The 12,980-nt window shown below is 48.6% G+C and overlaps 1 long non-coding RNA gene across 1 annotated transcript in view; it reads left to right on the top strand.

Moving 5' to 3' along the window:
• LOC136600985 (uncharacterized) overlaps positions 1-12,980 on the top strand; it is a 320,140-nt gene that overhangs the window by 192,293 nt on the left and 114,867 nt on the right. The window lies entirely within an intron of this gene.

The raw sequence follows: 12,980 nt of genomic DNA, 5'->3' as shown, positions 1-12,980 counted from the left end.
GGAATCAGAGCACGATTCGCGTCTAACACAAACTCACTGTTTTCACCGTCCTGTAACTCGGCACCTGAGAGGTGTAGACCGTGTTTGAAAAAGCAATAAGCTTGCGCTCCCAGCCTAGAGCATGATTCAGAGCACGATTCGCGTCTAACACAAACTCACTGTTTTCACCGTCCTGTAACTCGGCACTTGAGAGGTGTAGACCGTGTTTGAAAAAGCAATAAGCTTGTGCTCCCAGCCTAAAACATGAATCAGAGCACGATTCGCGTCTAACACAAACTCACTGTTTTCACCGTCCTGTACCTCGGCACCTGAGAGGTGTAGACCGTGTTTGAAAAAGCATTACGCTTGCGCTCCCAGCCTAGAGCATGAATCCCAGCACGATTCGCGTCTAACACAAACTCACTGTTTTCACCGTCCTGTAACTCGGCACTTGAGAGGTGTAGACCGTGTTTGAAAAAGCAAGAAGCTTGCGCTCCCAGCCTAGAGCATGAATCCCAGCACGATTCGCGTCTAACACAAACTCACTGTTTTCACTGTCCTGTACCTCGCCACCCGAGAGGTGTAGACTGTGTTTGAAAAAGCTATAAGGTTGCGCTCCCAGCCTAGAGCATGAATCAGAGCACGATTCGCGTCTAACACAAACTCACTGTTTTCACCGTCCTGTAACTCGGCACTTGAGCGGTGTAAACCGTGTTTGAAAAAGCAATAAGCTTGCGCTCCCAGCCTAGAACATGAATCAGAGCACGATTCGCGTCTAACACAAACTCACTGTTTTCACCGTCCTGTAACTCGGCACCTGAGAGATGTAGACCGTGTTTGAAAAAGCAATAAGCTTGCGCTCCCAGCCTAGAGCATCAATCATAGCACGATTCGCGTCTAACACAAACTCACTGTTTTCACCGTCCTGTAACTCGGCACCTGAGAGGTGTAGACCGTGTTTGAAAAAGCAATAAGGTTGCGCTCCCAGCCTAGAGCATGAATCATAGCACGATTCGCGTCTAACACAAACTCACTGTTTTCACCGTCCTGTAACTCGGCACCTGAGAGGTGTAGACCGTGTTTGAAAAAGCAATAAGCTTGCGCTCCCAGCCTAGAGCATGAATCAGAGCACGATTCGCGTCTAACACAAACTCACTGTTTTCACCGTCCTGTAACTCGGAACCTGAGAGGTGTAGACCGTGTTTGAAAAAGCAATAAGCTTGCGCTCCCAGCCTGGAGCATGAATCAGAGCACGATTCGCGTCTAACACAAACTCACTGTTTTCACCGTCCAGTAACTCGGCACCTGAGAGATGTAGACCGTGTTTGAAAAAGCAATAAGCTTGCGCTCCCAGCCTAGAGCATGATTCAGAGCACGATTCGCGTCTAACACAAACTCACTGTTTTCACCGTCCTGTAACTCGGCACTTGAGAGGTGTAGACCGTGTTTGAAAAAGCAATAAGCTTGCGCTCCCAGCCTAAAACATGAATCAGAGCACGATTCGCGTCTAACACAAACTCACTGTTTTCACCGTCCTGTAACTCGGAACCTGAGAGGTGTAGACCGTGTTTGAAAAAGCAATAAGCTTGCGCTCCCAGCCTGGAGCATGAATCAGAGCACGATTCGCGTCTAACACAAACTCACTGTTTTCACCGTCCAGTAACTCGGCACCTGAGAGATGTAGACCGTGTTTGAAAAAGCAATAAGCTTGCGCTCCCAGCCTAGAGCATGATTCAGAGCACGATTCGCGTCTAACACAAACTCACTGTTTTCACCGTCCTGTAACTCGGCACTTGAGAGGTGTAGACCGTGTTTGAAAAAGCAATAAGCTTGCGCTCCCAGCCTAAAACATGAATCAGAGCACGATTCGCGTCTAACACAAACTCACTGTTTTCACCGTCCTGTACCTCGGCACCTGAGAGGTGTAGGCCGTGTTTGAAAAAGCATTACGCTTGCGCTCCCAGCCTAGAGCATGAATCATATCACGATTCGCGTCTAACACAAACTCACTGTTTTCACCGTCCTGTAACTCGGCACTTGAGAGGTGTAGACCGTGTTTGAAAAAGCAAGAAGCTTGCGCTCCCAGCCTAGAGCATGAATCCCAGCACGACTCGCGTCTAACACAAACTCACTGTTTTCACTGTCCTGTACCTCGGCACCTGAGAGGTGTAGACCGTGTTTGAAAAAGCTATAAGGTTGCGCTCCCAGCCTAGAGCATGAATCAGAGCACGATTCGCGTCTAACACAAACTCACTGTTTTCACCTTCCTGTAACTCGGCACTTGAGCGGTGTAGACCGTGTTTGAAAAAGCAATAAGCTTGCGCTCCCAGCCTAGAACATGAATCAGAGCACGATTCGCGTCTAACACAAACTCACTGTTTTCACCGTCCTGTAACTCGGCACCTGAGAGGTGTAGACCGTGTTTGAAAAAGCAATAAGCTTTAGCTCCCAGCCTAGAGCATGAATCAGAGCACGATTCGCGTCTAACACAAACTCACTGTTTTCACCGTCCTGTAACTCGGCACCTGAGAGGTGTAGACCGTGTTTGAAAAAGCAATAAGCTTTAGCTCCCAGCCTAGAGCATGAATCAGAGCACGATTCGCGTCTAACACAAACTCACTGTTTTCACCGTCCTGTAACTCGGCACCTGAGAGGTGTAGACCGTGTTTGAAAAAGCAATAAGCTTGCGCTCCCAGCCTAGAGCATGAATCAGAGCACGATTCGCGTCTAACACAAACTCACTGTTTTCACCGTCCTGTAACTCGGCACCTGAGAGGTGTAGACCGTGTTTGAAAAAGCAATAAGCTTGCGCTCCCAGCCTAGAGCATGAATCAGAGCACGATTCGCGTCTAACACAAACTCACTGTTTTCACCGTCCTGTAACTCGGCACCTGAGAGATGTAGACCGTGTTTGAAAAAGCAATAAGCTTGCGCTCCCAGCCTAGAGCATGAATCATATCACGATTCGCGTCTAACACAAACTCACTGTTTTCACCGTCCTGTACCTCGGCACTTGAGAGGTGTAGACCGTGTTTGAAAAAGCAATAAGCATGCGCTCCCAGCCTAGAGCAGGAATCAGAGCACGATTCACGTCTAACACAAACTCACTGTTTTCACCGTCCTGTAACTCGGCACCTGAGAGGTGTAGACCGTGTTTGAAAAAGCAATAAGCTTGCGCTCCCAGCCTAGAGCATGAATCAGAGCACGATTCGCGTCTAACACAAACTCACTGTTTTCACCGTCCTGTAACTCGGAACCTGAGAGGTGTAGACCGTGTTTGAAAAAGCAATAAGCTTGCGCTCCCAGCCTGGAGCATGAATCAGAGCACGATTCGCGTCTAACACAAACTCACTGTTTTCACCGTCCTGTAACTCGGCACCTGAGAGGTGTAGACCGTGTTTGAAAAAGCAATAAGCTTTAGCTCCCAGCCTAGAGCATGAATCAGAGCACGATTCGCGTCTAACACAAACTCACTGTTTTCACCGTCCTGTAACTCGGCACCTGAGAGATGTAGACCGTGTTTGAAAAAGCAATAAGCTTGCGCTCCCAGCCTAGAGCATGAATCAGAGCACGATTCGCGTCTAACACAAACTCACTGTTTTCACCGTCCTGTAACTCGGCACCTGAGAGGTGTAGACCGTGTTTGAAAAAGCAATAAGCTTGCGCTCCCAGCCTAGAGCATGAATCAGAGCACGATTCGCGTCTAACACAAACTCACTGTTTTCACCGTCCTGTAACTCGGCACCTGAGAGGTGTAGACCGTGTTTGAAAAAGCAATAAGCTTGCACTCCCAGCCTAGAGCATGAATCAGAGCACGATTCGCGTCTAACACAAACTCACTGTTTTCACCGTCCTGTAACTCGGCACCTGAGAGGTGTAGACCGTGTTTGAAAAAGCAATAAGCTTTAGCTCCCAGCCTAGAGCATGAATCAGAGCACGATTCGCGTCTAACACAAACTCACTGTTTTCACCGTCCTGTAACTCGGCACCTGAGAGATGTAGACCGTGTTTGAAAAAGCAATAAGCTTGCGCTCCCAGCCTAGAGCATGAATCATATCACGATTCGCGTCTAACACAAACTCACTGTTTTCACCGTCCTGTACCTCGGCACTTGAGAGGTGTAGACCGTGTTTGAAAAAGCAATAAGCATGCGCTCCCAGCCTAGAGCAGGAATCAGAGCACGATTCACGTCTAACACAAACTCACTGTTTTCACCGTCCTGTAACTCGGCACCTGAGAGGTGTAGACCGTGTTTGAAAAAGCAATAAGCTTGCGCTCCCAGCCTAGAGCATGAATCAGAGCACGATTCGCGTCTAACACAAACTCACTGTTTTCACCGTCCTGTAACGCGGAACCTGAGAGGTGTAGACCGTGTTTGAAAAAGCAATAAGCTTGCGCTCCCAGCCTGGAGCATGAATCAGAGCACGATTCGCGTCTAACACAAACTCACTGTTTTCACCGTCCAGTAACTCGGCACCTGAGAGATGTAGACCGTGTTTGAAAAAGCAATAAGCTTGCGCTCCCAGCCTAGAGCATGATTCAGAGCACGATTCGCGTCTAACACAAACTCACTGTTTTCACCGTCCTGTAACTCGGCACTTGAGAGGTGTAGACCGTGTTTGAAAAAGCAATAAGCTTGCGCTCCCAGCCTAAAACATAAATCAGAGCACGATTCGCGTCTAACACAAACTCACTGTTTTCACCGTCCTGTACCTCGGCACCTGAGAGGTGTAGACCGTGTTTGAAAAAGCATTACGCTTGCGCTACCAGCCTAGAGCATGAATCCCAGCACGATTCGCGTCTAACACAAACTCACTGTTTTCACCGTCCTGTAACTCGGCACTTGAGAGGTGTAGACCGTGTTTGAAAAAGCAAGAAGCTTGCGCTCCCAGCCTAGAGCATGAATCCCAGCACGATTCGCGTCTAACACAAACTCACTGTTTTCACTGTCCTGTACCTCGGCACCTGAGAGGTGTAGACCGTGTTTGAAAAAGCAATAAGCTTCCGCTCCCAGCCTAGAGCATGAATCCCAGCACGATTCGCGTCTAACACAAACTCACTGTTTTCACCGTCCTGTAACTCGGCACTTGAGAGGTGTAGACCGTGTTTGAAAAAGCAAGAAGCTTGCGCTCCCAGCCTAGAACATGAATCAGAGCACGATTCGCGTCTAACACAAACTCACTGTTTTCACCGTCCTGTAACTCGGCACCTGAGAGATGTAGACCGTGTTTGAAAAAGCAATAAGCTTGCGCTCCCAGCCTAGAGCATCAATCATAGCACGATTCGCGTCTAACACAAACTCACTGTTTTCACCGTCCTGTAACTCGGCACCTGGGAGGTGTAGACCGTGTTTGAAAAAGCAATAAGGTTGCGCTCCCAGCCTAGAGCATGAATCAGAGCACGATTCGCGTCTAACACAAACTCACTGTTTTCACCGTCCTGTAACTCGGCACCTGAGAGATGTAGACCGTGTTTGAAAAAGCAATAAGCTTGAGCTCCCAGCCTAGAGCATGAATCAGAGCACGATTCGCGTCTAACACAAACTCACTGTTTTCACCGTCCTGTAACTCGGCACCTGAGAGGTGTAGACCGTGTTTGAAAAAGCAATAAGCTTTAGCTCCCAGCCTAGAGCATGAATCAGAGCACGATTCGCGTCTAACACAAACTCACTGTTTTCACCGTCCTGTAACTCGGCACCTGAGAGATGTAGACCGTGTTTGAAAAAGCAATAAGCTTGCGCTCCCAGCCTAGAGCATGAATCAGAGCACGATTCGCGTCTAACACAAACTCACTGTTTTCACCGTCCTGTAACTTGGCACCTGAGAGGTGTAGACCGTGTTTGAAAAAGCAATAAGCTTGCGCTCCCAGCCTAGAGCATGAATCAGAGCACGATTCGCGTCTAACACAAACTCACTGTTTTCACCGTCCTGTAACTCGGAACCTGAGAGGTGTAGACCGTGTTTGAAAAAGCAATAAGCTTGCGCTCCCAGCCTGGAGCATGAATCAGAGCACGATTCGCGTCTAACACAAACTCACTGTTTTCACCGTCCAGTAACTCGGCACCTGAGAGATGTAGACCGTGTTTGAAAAAGCAATAAGCTTGCGCTCCCAGCCTAGAGCATGATTCAGAGCACGATTCGCGTCTAACACAAACTCACTGTTTTCACCGTCCTGTAACTCGGCACTTGAGAGGTGTAGACCGTGTTTGAAAAAGCAATAAGCTTGCGCTCCCAGCCTAAAACATGAATCAGAGCACGATTCGCGTCTAACACAAACTCACTGTTTTCACCGTCCTGTAACTCGGAACCTGAGAGGTGTAGACCGTGTTTGAAAAAGCAATAAGCTTGCGCTCCCAGCCTGGAGCATGAATCAGAGCACGATTCGCGTCTAACACAAACTCACTGTTTTCACCGTCCAGTAACTCGGCACCTGAGAGATGTAGACCGTGTTTGAAAAAGCAATAAGCTTGCGCTCCCAGCCTAGAGCATGATTCAGAGCACGATTCGCGTCTAACACAAACTCACTGTTTTCACCGTCCTGTAACTCGGCACTTGAGAGGTGTAGACCGTGTTTGAAAAAGCAATAAGCTTGCGCTCCCAGCCTAAAACATGAATCAGAGCACGATTCGCGTCTAACACAAACTCACTGTTTTCACCGTCCTGTACCTCGGCACCTGAGAGGTGTAGGCCGTGTTTGAAAAAGCATTACGCTTGCGCTCCCAGCCTAGAGCATGAATCATATCACGATTCGCGTCTAACACAAACTCACTGTTTTCACCGTCCTGTAACTCGGCACTTGAGAGGTGTAGACCGTGTTTGAAAAAGCAAGAAGCTTGCGCTCCCAGCCTAGAGCATGAATCCCAGCACGACTCGCGTCTAACACAAACTCACTGTTTTCACTGTCCTGTACCTCGGCACCTGAGAGGTGTAGACCGTGTTTGAAAAAGCTATAAGGTTGCGCTCCCAGCCTAGAGCATGAATCAGAGCACGATTCGCGTCTAACACAAACTCACTGTTTTCACCTTCCTGTAACTCGGCACTTGAGCGGTGTAGACCGTGTTTGAAAAAGCAATAAGCTTGCGCTCCCAGCCTAGAACATGAATCAGAGCACGATTCGCGTCTAACACAAACTCACTGTTTTCACCGTCCTGTAACTCGGCACCTGAGAGGTGTAGACCGTGTTTGAAAAAGCAATAAGCTTTAGCTCCCAGCCTAGAGCATGAATCAGAGCACGATTCGCGTCTAACACAAACTCACTGTTTTCACCGTCCTGTAACTCGGCACCTGAGAGATGTAGACCGTGTTTGAAAAAGCAATAAGCTTGCGCTCCCAGCCTAGAGCATGAATCAGAGCACGATTCGCGTCTAACACAAACTCACTGTTTTCACCGTCCTGTAACTCGGCACCTGAGAGGTGTAGACCGTGTTTGAAAAAGCAATAAGCTTGCGCTCCCAGCCTAGAGCATGAATCAGAGCACGATTCGCGTCTAACACAAACTCACTGTTTTCACCGTCCTGTAACTCGGCACCTGAGAGGTGTAGACCGTGTTTGAAAAAGCAATAAGCTTGCGCTCCCAGCCTAGAGCATGAATCAGAGCACGATTCGCGTCTAACACAAACTCACTGTTTTCACCGTCCTGTAACTCGGCACCTGAGAGATGTAGACCGTGTTTGAAAAAGCAATAAGCTTGCGCTCCCAGCCTAGAGCATGAATCATATCACGATTCGCGTCTAACACAAACTCACTGTTTTCACCGTCCTGTACCTCGGCACTTGAGAGGTGTAGACCGTGTTTGAAAAAGCAATAAGCATGCGCTCCCAGCCTAGAGCAGGAATCAGAGCACGATTCACGTCTAACACAAACTCACTGTTTTCACCGTCCTGTAACTCGGCACCTGAGAGGTGTAGACCGTGTTTGAAAAAGCAATAAGCTTGCGCTCCCAGCCTAGAGCATGAATCAGAGCACGATTCGCGTCTAACACAAACTCACTGTTTTCACCGTCCTGTAACTCGGAACCTGAGAGGTGTAGACCGTGTTTGAAAAAGGAATAAGCTTGCGCTCCCAGCCTGGAGCATGAATCAGAGCACGATTCGCGTCTAACACAAACTCACTGTTTTCACCGTCCTGTAACTCGGCACCTGAGAGGTGTAGACCGTGTTTGAAAAAGCAATAAGCTTTAGCTCCCAGCCTAGAGCATGAATCAGAGCACGATTCGCGTCTAACACAAACTCACTGTTTTCACCGTCCTGTAACTCGGCACCTGAGAGATGTAGACCGTGTTTGAAAAAGCAATAAGCTTGCGCTCCCAGCCTAGAGCATGAATCAGAGCACGATTCGCGTCTAACACAAACTCACTGTTTTCACCGTCCTGTAACTCGGCACCTGAGAGGTGTAGACCGTGTTTGAAAAAGCAATAAGCTTGCGCTCCCAGCCTAGAGCATGAATCAGAGCACGATTCGCGTCTAACACAAACTCACTGTTTTCACCGTCCTGTAACTCGGCACCTGAGAGGTGTAGACCGTGTTTGAAAAAGCAATAAGCTTGCGCTCCCAGCCTAGAGCATGAATCAGAGCACGATTCGCGTCTAACACAAACTCACTGTTTTCACCGTCCTGTAACTCGGCACCTGAGAGGTGTAGACCGTGTTTGAAAAAGCAATAAGCTTTAGCTCCCAGCCTAGAGCATGAATCAGAGCACGATTCGCGTCTAACACAAACTCACTGTTTTCACCGTCCTGTAACTCGGCACCTGAGAGATGTAGACCGTGTTTGAAAAAGCAATAAGCTTGCGCTCCCAGCCTAGAGCATGAATCATATCACGATTCGCGTCTAACACAAACTCACTGTTTTCACCGTCCTGTACCTCGGCACTTGAGAGGTGTAGACCGTGTTTGAAAAAGCAATAAGCATGCGCTCCCAGCCTAGAGCAGGAATCAGAGCACGATTCACGTCTAACACAAACTCACTGTTTTCACCGTCCTGTAACTCGGCACCTGAGAGGTGTAGACCGTGTTTGAAAAAGCAATAAGCTTGCGCTCCCAGCCTAGAGCATGAATCAGAGCACGATTCGCGTCTAACACAAACTCACTGTTTTCACCGTCCTGTAACGCGGAACCTGAGAGGTGTAGACCGTGTTTGAAAAAGCAATAAGCTTGCGCTCCCAGCCTGGAGCATGAATCAGAGCACGATTCGCGTCTAACACAAACTCACTGTTTTCACCGTCCAGTAACTCGGCACCTGAGAGATGTAGACCGTGTTTGAAAAAGCAATAAGCTTGCGCTCCCAGCCTAGAGCATGATTCAGAGCACGATTCGCGTCTAACACAAACTCACTGTTTTCACCGTCCTGTAACTCGGCACTTGAGAGGTGTAGACCGTGTTTGAAAAAGCAATAAGCTTGCGCTCCCAGCCTAAAACATAAATCAGAGCACGATTCGCGTCTAACACAAACTCACTGTTTTCACCGTCCTGTACCTCGGCACCTGAGAGGTGTAGACCGTGTTTGAAAAAGCATTACGCTTGCGCTACCAGCCTAGAGCATGAATCCCAGCACGATTCGCGTCTAACACAAACTCACTGTTTTCACCGTCCTGTAACTCGGCACTTGAGAGGTGTAGACCGTGTTTGAAAAAGCAAGAAGCTTGCGCTCCCAGCCTAGAGCATGAATCCCAGCACGATTCGCGTCTAACACAAACTCACTGTTTTCACTGTCCTGTACCTCGGCACCTGAGAGGTGTAGACCGTGTTTGAAAAAGCAATAAGCTTCCGCTCCCAGCCTAGAGCATGAATCCCAGCACGATTCGCGTCTAACACAAACTCACTGTTTTCACCGTCCTGTAACTCGGCACTTGAGAGGTGTAGACCGTGTTTGAAAAAGCAAGAAGCTTGCGCTCCCAGCCTAGAACATGAATCAGAGCACGATTCGCGTCTAACACAAACTCACTGTTTTCACCGTCCTGTAACTCGGCACCTGAGAGATGTAGACCGTGTTTGAAAAAGCAATAAGCTTGCGCTCCCAGCCTAGAGCATCAATCATAGCACGATTCGCGTCTAACACAAACTCACTGTTTTCACCGTCCTGTAACTCGGCACCTGGGAGGTGTAGACCGTGTTTGAAAAAGCAATAAGGTTGCGCTCCCAGCCTAGAGCATGAATCAGAGCACGATTCGCGTCTAACACAAACTCACTGTTTTCACCGTCCTGTAACTCGGCACCTGAGAGATGTAGACCGTGTTTGAAAAAGCAATAAGCTTGAGCTCCCAGCCTAGAGCATGAATCAGAGCACGATTCGCGTCTAACACAAACTCACTGTTTTCACCGTCCTGTAACTCGGCACCTGAGAGGTGTAGACCGTGTTTGAAAAAGCAATAAGCTTTAGCTCCCAGCCTAGAGCATGAATCAGAGCACGATTCGCGTCTAACACAAACTCACTGTTTTCACCGTCCTGTAACTCGGCACCTGAGAGATGTAGACCGTGTTTGAAAAAGCAATAAGCTTGCGCTCCCAGCCTAGAGCATGAATCAGAGCACGATTCGCGTCTAACACAAACTCACTGTTTTCACCGTCCTGTAACTCGGCACCTGAGAGGTGTAGACCGTGTTTGAAAAAGCAATAAGCTTGCGCTCCCAGCCTAGAGCATGAATCAGAGCACGATTCGCGTCTAACACAAACTCACTGTTTTCACCGTCCTGTAACTCGGCACCTGAGAGGTGTAGACCGTGTTTGAAAAAGCAATAAGCTTTAGCTCCCAGCCTAGAGCATGAATCAGAGCACGATTCGCGTCTAACACAAACTCACTGTTTTCACCGTCCTGTAACTCGGCACCTGAGAGATGTAGACCGTGTTTGAAAAAGCAATAAGCTTGCGCTCCCAGCCTAGAGCATGAATCATATCACGATTCGCGTCTAACACAAACTCACTGTTTTCACCGTCCTGTACCTCGGCACTTGAGAGGTGTAGACCGTGTTTGAAAAAGCAATAAGCATGCGCTCCCAGCCTAGAGCAGGAATCAGAGCACGATTCACGTCTAACACAAACTCACTGTTTTCACCGTCCTGTTACTCGGCACCTGAGAGGTGTAGACCGTGTTTGAAAAAGCAATAAGCTTGCGCTCCCAGCCTAGAGCATGAATCAGAGCACGATTCGCGTCTAACACAAACTCACTGTTTTCACCGTCCTGTAACTCGGAACCTGAGAGGTGTAGACCGTGTTTGAAAAAGCAATAAGCTTGCGCTCCCAGCCTGGAGCATGAATCAGAGCACGATTCGCGTCTAACACAAACTCACTGTTTTCACCGTCCAGTAACTCGGCACCTGAGAGATGTAGACCGTGTTTGAAAAAGCAATAAGCTTGCGCTCCCAGCCTAGAGCATGATTCAGAGCACGATTCGCGTCTAACACAAACTCACTGTTTTCACCGTCCTGTAACTCGGCACTTGAGAGGTGTAGACCGTGTTTGAAAAAGCAATAAGCTTGCGCTCCCAGCCTAAAACATAAATCAGAGCACGATTCGCGTCTAACACAAACTCACTGTTTTCACCGTCCTGTACCTCGGCACCTGAGAGGTGTAGACCGTGTTTGAAAAAGCATTACGCTTGCGCTACCAGCCTAGAGCATGAATCCCAGCACGATTCGCGTCTAACACAAACTCACTGTTTTCACCGTCCTGTAACTCGGCACTTGAGAGGTGTAGACCGTGTTTGAAAAAGCAAGAAGCTTGCGCTCCCAGCCTAGAGCATGAATCCCAGCACGATTCGCATCTAACACAAACTCACTGTTTTCACTGTCCTGTACCTCGGCACCTGAGAGGTGTAGACCGTGTTTGAAAAAGCTATAAGGTTGCGCTCCCAGCCTAGAGCATGAATCAGAGCACGATTCGCGTCTAACACAAACTCACTGTTTTCACCTTCCTGTAACTCGGCACTTGAGCGGTGTAGACCGTGTTTGAAAAAGCAATAAGCTTGCGCTCCCAGCCTAGAACATGAATCAGAGCACGATTCGCGTCTAACACAAACTCACTGTTTTCACCGTCCTGTAACTCGGCACCTGAGAGATGTAGACCGTGTTTGAAAAAGCAATAAGCTTGCGCTCCCAGCCTAGAGCATCAATCATAGCACGATTCGCGTCTAACACAAACTCACTGTTTTCACCGTCCTGTAACTCGGCACCTGAGAGGTGTAGACCGTGTTTGAAAAAGCAATAAGCTTGCGCTCCCAGCCTAAAACATAAATCAGAGCACGATTCGCGTCTAACACAAACTCACTGTTTTCACCGTCCTGTACCTCGGCACCTGAGAGGTGTAGACCGTGTTTGAAAAAGCATTACGCTTGCGCTACCAGCCTAGAGCATGAATCCCAGCACGATTCGCGTCTAACACAAACTCACTGTTTTCACCGTCCTGTAACTCGGCACTTGAGAGGTGTAGACCGTGTTTGAAAAAGCAAGAAGCTTGCGCTCCCAGCCTAGAGCATGAATCCCAGCACGATTCGCGTCTAACACAAACTCACTGTTTTCACTGTCCTGTACCTCGGCACCTGAGAGGTGTAGACCGTGTTTGAAAAAGCAATAAGCTTCCGCTCCCAGCCTAGAGCATGAATCCCAGCACGATTCGCGTCTAACACAAACTCACTGTTTTCACCGTCCTGTAACTCGGCACTTGAGAGGTGTAGACCGTGTTTGAAAAAGCAAGAAGCTTGCGCTCCCAGCCTAGAACATGAATCAGAGCACGATTCGCGTCTAACACAAACTCACTGTTTTCACCGTCCTGTAACTCGGCACCTGAGAGATGTAGACCGTGTTTGAAAAAGCAATAAGCTTGCGCTCCCAGCCTAGAGCATCAATCATAGCACGATTCGCGTCTAACACAAACTCACTGTTTTCACCGTCCTGTAACTCGGCACCTGGGAGGTGTAGACCGTGTTTGAAAAAGCAATAAGGTTGCGCTCCCAGCCTAGAGCATGAATCAGAGCACGATTCGCGTCTAACACAAACTCACTGTTTTCACCG

The sequence above is a fragment of the Eleutherodactylus coqui genome, unplaced genomic scaffold (assembly GCF_035609145.1).
Source record: "Eleutherodactylus coqui strain aEleCoq1 unplaced genomic scaffold, aEleCoq1.hap1 HAP1_SCAFFOLD_33, whole genome shotgun sequence".
Taxonomy (NCBI): Eukaryota; Metazoa; Chordata; class Amphibia; order Anura; family Eleutherodactylidae; genus Eleutherodactylus; species Eleutherodactylus coqui.
The sequence above is the reverse complement of the archived record's forward strand: the minus strand, read 5'-3'. Positions and strand labels throughout refer to the sequence as shown.